Raw genomic sequence first — 9325 nt, 5'->3', positions numbered from 1 at the left:
ACTAAAGATCATAACCCGGGAAAATGAAAGAGAGTGAGAGAGATGAAGATCAGATTCAGGAGGTGTGGTCAATGAGACAGAGATACCATGCTCAATATCTTCTTTTTCTCTTTCCACCCAATTCCCACAGAGCCGGAGTAAAAGAGATGCAAAATACCTTGACAACTCAATCAAACGAAGAATTTCATGCTATCGCATTCTAACGAATACCAATTCAGCATATACGATCCCATGTGGTGAAAAGAGATAGAGAATGTTTGAAGATTGAATTGTGGGAGGAGACAATTGGAGTAAATAGAGAGATCTCATCTGAGGCACAAATTTCTCTCCTTCTGGACTCTTTTTCATGGGTGTATTTGTGTGTATTGAATCGACCAAAAAAGAGATGTCTGATGGGCAACTAAACACCAACAACAACAACAACAACAAAACCTGCCCCAATCCCATTTACAAATACCAACAACAACAAAAGAAAGACACAGTCAATGTGAATTACTCTGTAGAAATCGATGATTCAATCTCATACCATTCGAAATACATTTCAAAGGAAACATCCAACCTTTGTTAGTCCAGGGCAAGAAAAATTGTTTAATTCCTTCGAATTAAATCATTTTCACAAGCAAAATCCTTTTAATAATTTATTTGAAATTTTCAGCAGCAAGACTGATATTCTTTTGAGCTGTCCCAAAATTCAGGAAAAGTTTGAGCAGAAATCCTTTTGTACAACATTATTTTGGTTAATAAGGAATGCAAAAGTACATATTGCAAGAAAGGACACGACCTGCTAATAAGGATAAAATAGAGAAGAAAATTTTTTGTCGCATATTTCGGAGATTTTTTGCAACCGCAGCGCCCTAGACGTTTGTCAGTTGAATTATTTGTTTATTATTTTCTTCAAAATTTCTTCATATTTCCGCAAGATTCAAGTAAAAGGGTGTTTAGTGAACAGCTATCCGTTTTTTTTTACAAAGATATCAAGAAGACAATTTATTTTTATGAGAGTTTTTCTTTCTATTATGTCTTTTTGGCGCAAAAATATTCATCATGGCACCGTGAATGAACGGGATTAGTGTTACCAGAATGTCAATCTGCAATTTCCATTAAAATTATCAACACAAAATTTCCGATATTACACGACTTTTAACGAGCACAGGTTTGCATTAATCCCTTCAATTCTACTTCCTTCAATTCAATTTCTTACTTCCTTATCATCATAGTCTCAATATCCTTTTAGGCAGAGATTATTCGAGATTTACATCACATTCGAAATCAGAATCAAGAGTTCTATAGTACCGTCGTTGCGGGTGACTTTGCACTCTGCTGTTCGTGAGACTTTGAACAATTCTAGCACTTATTGATAGTCTTCTCCGATCCGGTCTACCATGTCAAAGTATATAGGAATATGTTAAGTACCAAATAAGGTAAAATGATCCTCAAAAGGATTCTTGTAGTTTCAGTAATAGTCAATGAAATCCCAAGGGTCATTTGATATCCAAATAATGTATGTCTCAAATGCAACCAACATATTTTCAACGTAATCGAGCTATTTCTTAAAAATATAATGTATGAATGCAATGGATGTAAATTATATGAAAATTATGTGATTTGAATGCCAGTATAATAACTTGACTAAAAATTGTATAGAAAATATCAGTTATTTTCTATTAATACATGTAATACATTTTGCTTGATAAATTCCAGTTAAAATATCGTTATTTTCCCTTAAAATTACGACTAAACATTTTTAGATATATAAACAAGTCATAATATAATCTATTTTTGAGTGAAAATGTATAAAACTATGTCAAAAATTTCTAAAGTATATTTATCTTACATATGCATGCCATTATGTTCACATGATGTCGTGAAATTGTATGAACATCATATTCAGATATATTTTAGTTACATTTGTTCCATAAAAGACACAAGTTACACACAACTTGTCTTCTTTTTGTATGACGCTGCCAGATTGTCAAATTCTATTTTGTTTACTTAAGCAGAAGTTCATCTGCGAGTGAAAATTTGTGAAAAAAGTGATGTCTTACATTAATTAGAGTGCTGAAATTCACCAGCGTGTGCAGAAAAATCGAGCATACAGATAAAAGGCATTAAATTTTACAAAGTAAGTGCAAATGATGGAAAAATAGTGAATTAACACTTCGTTTGTGAGAGCTAATATTTTCTTCCTTTAATTGCAGTGTAACGCAAGTACAAGCGTTAGGACAGCTTCCAGATCATTTGTTATGAAATCAAATTGCAGAATGAGTGCCCAGAATGCAGAAAAAGTTTATCAAAAGCATAATCTTTCAGTGTTTTGACATTTTTGCTGTATAGTGATATTATTGTTGTAAGAAGTCTACAAAATGTAAATATGATATACGACATCTTGTAAATATAATCACTAAAATATATAAATGTGTTTTATTTTCTGCTTTTCTTACTTATTCGGGTTACAATATCTTGTTTTTATTTTATCAGAACAAAAAGAAAATTATGGCGTGGAAAAGTACAGAAAATTGGCGACGCCAAACTCAAATTATTGGAAAAATGATACACAAAACATTGCAGTGCAATGATATTTGTCCAAATTATTGTTTAAAGGGCTGTATTCTATCAATTCACCCAGTAAAAATTTGAGAACCATAAGTTTTTTGAATAATGTAATGTAAAAAGCAATAAATTTATTCAATTTTGTTTTATTTAATTTTTCAGCTTTCCCTTAAGAATTTCAAGTCGGGAATGAAATTTTGTTCACTAATATTTTAGCCTCTAACGGAAAACAATTATTGCATTAAACTTTCATACGCGATAAAAGTGCACGAGGCACAAAAAATGTGACTGAATCGTTGAGGATAAATATTTATTCATTTGAGGAAAATATTTGAGCAAGTCTTAAAGAAAAATTGACAAGAAATGACAGTTCTTCAGCCAATAGTTATAATATTGGTATGACATAGTGATTATATTTTATTTAGTTATAAACAATACATTTTACCGTACACGATGACTTGATTAACTCTAAAATAAAAAATTATTATATTTCGGCTATAAAAATTCCCCATTCACCCGAATATGGGCCTGTTTTATGCGGTTATATAGAAGAAATTTGTAAAATCTTCGCCATTATTTTAGTACAGATATCAGACATCTCTACTCATTTATGGCGATAAATGCCCCTTGGGATCTTAGTATAGGTATTTTGTCAAAAAACGACTCCGCGAAAAAGTTATCTGAAGGTTCAATTCCAAAATCGATTTCAGAGTAGTAAATTGCCCAAATCTATTCTAAATTTATCTGGCTAGAATAATCCACTTTGATTTTGTTGATTATTTTTATTAAAATATTTTTTTCCCTATTATCTTCCTAAGAACGCATAATTTATATTATAAAATTGCATGTAATGGTCTTTCTAAAGCTTTATTATAGAAGTATTTGGATAAAAATTATCCAATTTTTTAGGAACTTACACTCTTAGAAAAAATTAGTTCGTACAAGATCATATGCAGTTATTAGAACTATAAAATATAGTAAATATAGACCCAACTATATATTTAGTTTGGGTAACTAAATGAAATAGTTGACCACAGTTAGTTAAAGTATCCTTTTCATTTAGTTATCACAACTAAATCAAAATAGTAATGGGTACTATAACATATTAGTTCCAATTACTAAATAAATGGGGTTGATACCCATCTTATTGGCTGTAATAACTATATCATATTAGTTGTGGTTACTATATAGCATTCATTGTGATGCATATTTCTTATTAGTTGCTTAAAATTCGAAAGAGCTTCAACGCATTACTAAAATAAAAACCACTCTTTACTATTGGAAAAGTAGTCATAACTTTATGAAAATATAGGCCCATCTATTTACATTGGTTGTGAGAACTAAAAGGAATTAGTGACCAATATTAGTTGGGATAATGATTTCATTTAATTAACACAAGCAAATATAATTGTATGAAAGCATTATGAAATAATTGCCGCAACTTATCAACGTAAATATTGTCTTATATTCTCACTACTAATAAATTTATTATGAGTATAATGTTTTAAGAATATAAGAACTATTTTAAATAGATTTGATAATAATCGCCCGAACAACTAATTTTCATTAGTAATCACGTCTAAACTTTTCTAAGAGTGTATGATAAAATGACCGAGATATACAAAATGGTGTGGTCGCCATCTTGGTTTGACGTTACTGTCCGCCATTTTGAATAACTGTCAAAAGAAAAATTTCATCCGATTGAGCTGAAATTTTAGTATGTTGTAGCTGATGTCAAGGCCTTTTCTGAACATATATAAAATCCAACTTAGGTCAAGTGATTGTCTGGATACGGAGGCTCTAAGTTCAAAATTTTGACATTTTCATGAATACAGAACAACGAAGAGTTTCTTTTATCGAAACCATCACAAAAAAGACAGTACTATCGTTAGGCGATGAGATCTAAATAACAAACAAAAAGAAAAGTAATGTTTTTCTTTATAACAGTAAGGGAAGAGTACCGGCGATCGGCAGTGTTCCTCGGATCGTCAGCTTATTACCATATTGTTGCACTAATTCAAATAATTTTTTTAAAAATCAGTAGCTACTTTTTATCATATAACTATCACCAGAATGCATTGCATTAGTCCAGATTTAATTTATAAAAATAATTTTCCGTGAAACACCTGATTAAATTCGTGACGATCCGAGGTACAGAGCACTTAGTTGAAATGACACCTACTTTTTAATAATTTATTGTAATAATTTAAAATTTAAATACATAGATATAGTTATATGGATCATCAATATATCGATTAGCATACTCAAAAGTACCAAATAGTTTTTTGAGACTTATATTTTCAACTAAATATCGAGCATGTCTCTTAACATTCCGATCCGGGGTGCTCTTCCCTTATATTATTTGAAGATCTGAAAAACTGTTTTTTGCAAAAATGAAAAAATAAAAAAAATTAATTAATGCACTTTTCATTTATTTATTTTTTTTAAATTATGTAAGAGTAAATAAATATATAAAATAAAAGCCTCAACCATTTTTAATGGTTACTGAGGCATTTCATTTAGATTTTAAAATTAAGGATTAGTAAATAAAGATCGCCAAAATATGACGATTTCAAAATTTTAAAATTTCAGCCTCTGTATCTAGGTAAATACTTGACGTAGACTGGGACATAGATACGTTCTGAAAAGGTCTTGATATCAGCTACAACATACTAAAATTTCAACCCAATCGTTCAAGTTTTAGGTTTTGACAGTTATTCAAAATGGCGGACAGAAACGTCAAATCAAGATGGCGATCATGTCATCTTGTAGATCCCGTGCATCTTACCCTTATATCTTAAGATCTTCATTGTCGTTTATTATCAGAAATTGTTGATTTTTTTTTAGTATTTATTAAAAAGTGCAAAGTCAGTCGTACCTTATCCCAAGTGCAAGCCTTTTTTCTTGATTTTTTTTAAACATAGTAAAATTTTATAAAATTAATGCTAGTGGCACAAAATCCATTCATTAACAACTGAATACAAATAATTTTAAACAAAAACCCCCCTCCCTTCACTTTAACTATCCACTTTTAGAGAGCAAAGTTGAAAAATAGCAAAAAAAACGTGCAAAGTCACCCGCAACGACGGTACACTGAGAGAAATCCGAAAAAGTTAAAATAACATTCCGGAAATGTTAATTTTACCCTGCAGTATTGATCCGAAATCGGTGTAAATATTACCCATTTTAGGTATATTATGGGTTAAAGTTACCCCTCTTTCATGTTGATTTTACTCTTAAAAGGTGTAAAATTAACATTAAAAAATGTTGATATATTTTTACACCTAAAAAGTGTTAAAGTTATGAGGAAAAAATGTTAATCGCATCCTCTTTTTTTTCTCAGTGTACAGCATTTCTAGCTTCTTCTTCAATATTTTCATTTCAATTTCGTGCTTTTCAATTTGACGTTGTTCCTTTTTCTTCTTCCTCTTATTGTCTTCTTTTATTATATTAAGCTTTTCCTCCTTAAGCTTCAACAACTTCTTGAATTATTCTGTATCATCTGTATCTGTTAGAGAATTTACCCCCAGGTGAACAATTCCTGCAGAAAAAAATGTCCTGATTTTGTATGGGAGGTACTGAAAGGAGGAGTTGGAGAAGGGTGTAGTATGCATAGGTAAAGAGCATAAATCATATACTGATCCTATAGCAAAATTAATTCTGATCGATTCAGCCGATCTTGAGTAATTCTATAACGAAATTGGGGGAGACCAAAGGATAAAAACGGTTTTTTTGCAAGAATTTCCATCGAATATCATCTTGGATCTCATTAATTTTAAAATTTAAAAAAAAATCCAAAGAGATCGATCATAGTTCTGTCAAAATCCAATCAATACCAATATCAATCCCAACAACCAAAAGAACAAAAGCCCAAAAGCATCAAGACTTAAACCTCCACAATTAATAGAGACATTAAAGTCAGAGGTTTTTTTTTTCTTTCTTTTTTCCCATTAAATTCTTTTTGTTGTTCATCTTTTTCTTCTTCTTCTTCTTCTTCTTTTCTTATTAACTCCATTTAAGTTGTGACATCAACATTTCAAACCGGCAATTATTGCTTCTCTTAAAAAATATTTAAAAAAAAAATAAATAAATAAATAAAAAATTGGGAGGATAATTTAAGGAATCCCACCTTAAAATTGCAATGATTGGTCCCAATCAAAAACTTTAACCTCAGACTTTGAGCTTTAGTTTCATTGGGCGCCTTCGTTTTTTTGTTTTTTTTTAAACTTCTTTTTGCTCTTTTTCTTTTTCATTTTCTTTTCTTTTCTTTTGTGGAATGCCAAGAGTGAGAGAGAGAAGATTACAAAAATATGAAAAGTCGTGAGGACAGCATTAAGTACCTTTTTTGCTTTAGGCACTTTTCTTCTCTCTATATCATCTACTATTTTACTTTTCTTTATTTTATTTTTTTTTTATTTCACTATGAATTGTTTAAGTAATTTTCCTGAGAAAATTTGCAAAAGAAAAGTCTTTATTATTCAAGAGAACCTTTTGCAATGTTTTCGTTTAAAATTCGCCAAAAATTAAATTCCAAAGCGATTTTGATGATTTTGGCGGTTTTGGAAATCTGGGGAAATTCTCTATTTATCATGTAAGAAAGAAAAGTGGGTTTTCCTATAAGAAATTAGCGAAAAATAGCTTCAAAGTTTCCCTTTGCACATTTAACAAGAAAACCTCCTGTAAGATTTTCGTTAAAAATTCACCAAAAATCCATTCTTACTCCGATTTTGATGATTTTGGCGGTTTTGGAAATCTGGAGAAATGCTATATTTAATATGTAAAAAAGATAAGTAGATTTTCTTGTAAGAAATTAGCGAAAAGTAGCTTCAAAGTTCCCTTTGCACTTTTAACAAGAAAACCTCCTGCAAGATTTTCGTTAAAAATTCACCAAAAATCCATTCTTACTCCGATTTTGATGATCTTGACGATCTTGGAAAGCCGAGGAAATTCTCTGTTTCTCATGTAAAAAAGATAAGTAGATTTTCTTAGAAGAAATTAGCGAAAAGTAGCTTCAAAGTTTCCCTTTGCACATTTATTAAGAGAATCTTGTGCACGGGGTTTGTCAAATATTCACCAAAAATCCAATTTCATTCCGATTTTGATGATCTTGACGGTTTTGGAAAGCCGAGGAAATTCTCTATTTCTCATGTAAAAAAGATAAGTAGATTTTCTTGTAAGAAATTAGTGAAAAATAGCTTCAAAATTTCCCTTTGCACATTTAACAAGAAAACCTCCTGCAAGATTTTCGTTAAAAATTCACCAAAAATCCATTCTTACTCCGATTTTGATGATCTTGACGGTTTTGGAAAGCCGAGAAAATTCTCTATTTACCATGTAAAAAAGCTAAGTAGATTTTCCTAGAAGAAATTAATGAAAAGTAGCTTCAAAGATTCACTTTGCAAATTTATCAAAAGAACCTTTTACAAGGGTTTGTTAAAAACTCGCCAAAAATTCAATTTCAAACCGATTTTGATGATTTTGACGGTTTTGGAAAGCTGGGAAAATTCTCTATTTACAATTTGAAAAAGATAAGTAGGTTTTCCTAGAAGAAATTAGCGAAAAGTAGCTTCAAAGTTTCCCTTTGCACATTTATTAAGAGAATCTTGTGCACGGGGTTTTGTCAAATATTCACCAAAAATCCAATTTCATTCCGATTTTGATGATCTTGACGGTTTTGGAAATCTGAAGAAATTCTCTATTTACCATGTAAAAAAGATAAGTAGATTTTCTTAGAAGAAATTAGTGGAAACTTCCTTCAAATCTTCCCTTTCCACATTTAACATGAGAAACGTTCTTTTTTCAAACTGTTTTCTTTTTCTCAAACCGATTTTGATGATTTTGTCGGTTTTGTAAAACTGAGGAAATTCTCTGTCTGTGATATGGGAAAGAATAGTAGCGTTTCCTGGAAGAAATTAGTGAAAAGTAGATTTAAAGTTTCCCTTTGCACATTTATCAGAAGAATCTTTTGCAATGTTTTGAATAAAAATTCGTCAAAAATCAAATTTCAAACCGATTTTGATGACCTTGACGGTTTTGGAAATCTGAAGAAATTCTCTATTTAGCATGTAAAAAGAAAAGTAGGTTTCCCTTAAGAAAATTAGTGAAAAGTAGATTTAAAGTTTCCCTTTGCACATTTATCAGAAGAATCTTTTGCAATGTTTTGAATAAAAATTCGTCAAAAATCAAATTTCAAACCGATTTTGATGATTTTGACGGTTTTGGAAAGCCGAGGAAATTCTCTATTTCTCATGTGGAAAAGATAAGTAGATTTTCCTATAAGAAATTAGCGAAAAGTAGCTTCAAAGTTTCCCTTTGCACATTTAACAAGAAAACCTCCTGCAAGATTTTCGTTAAAAATTCACCAAAAATCCATTCTTACTCCGATTTTGATGATCTTGTCGGTTTTGGAAAGCTGAGGAAATTCTCTATCTTCAATATGAAAAAGAAATGTAGGTTTCCCTTAAGGAAATTAATTAAAAGTTGCTTCAAAATTTACCTTCCCACATTTAACACGGGAACCTTTTTTTCAAACCGATTTTGATGATTTTGTCGGTTTTTGGAAAACTGAGGAAATTCTCTATTTTCTGCAAATAATAAGCTACTAATTTACAATAAATTAAAATCTAAAGAACTATTTACTGTACCTGCATGGTGAAATTATCCCATTCGTCGATCAAGTAAAAAGCCTCGGAATAATCATCAACTATTCCTTCAATACACTTAGAACTTAGATGTTTCCGGGAGTATCATTTCGGACGGTTTCCTATAGAAAGAT

This window comes from Phlebotomus papatasi, chromosome 5 (assembly GCF_024763615.1).
Source record: "Phlebotomus papatasi isolate M1 chromosome 5, Ppap_2.1, whole genome shotgun sequence".
Taxonomy (NCBI): domain Eukaryota; kingdom Metazoa; phylum Arthropoda; class Insecta; order Diptera; family Psychodidae; genus Phlebotomus; species Phlebotomus papatasi.
Note: the sequence above shows the minus strand (reverse complement) of the source record.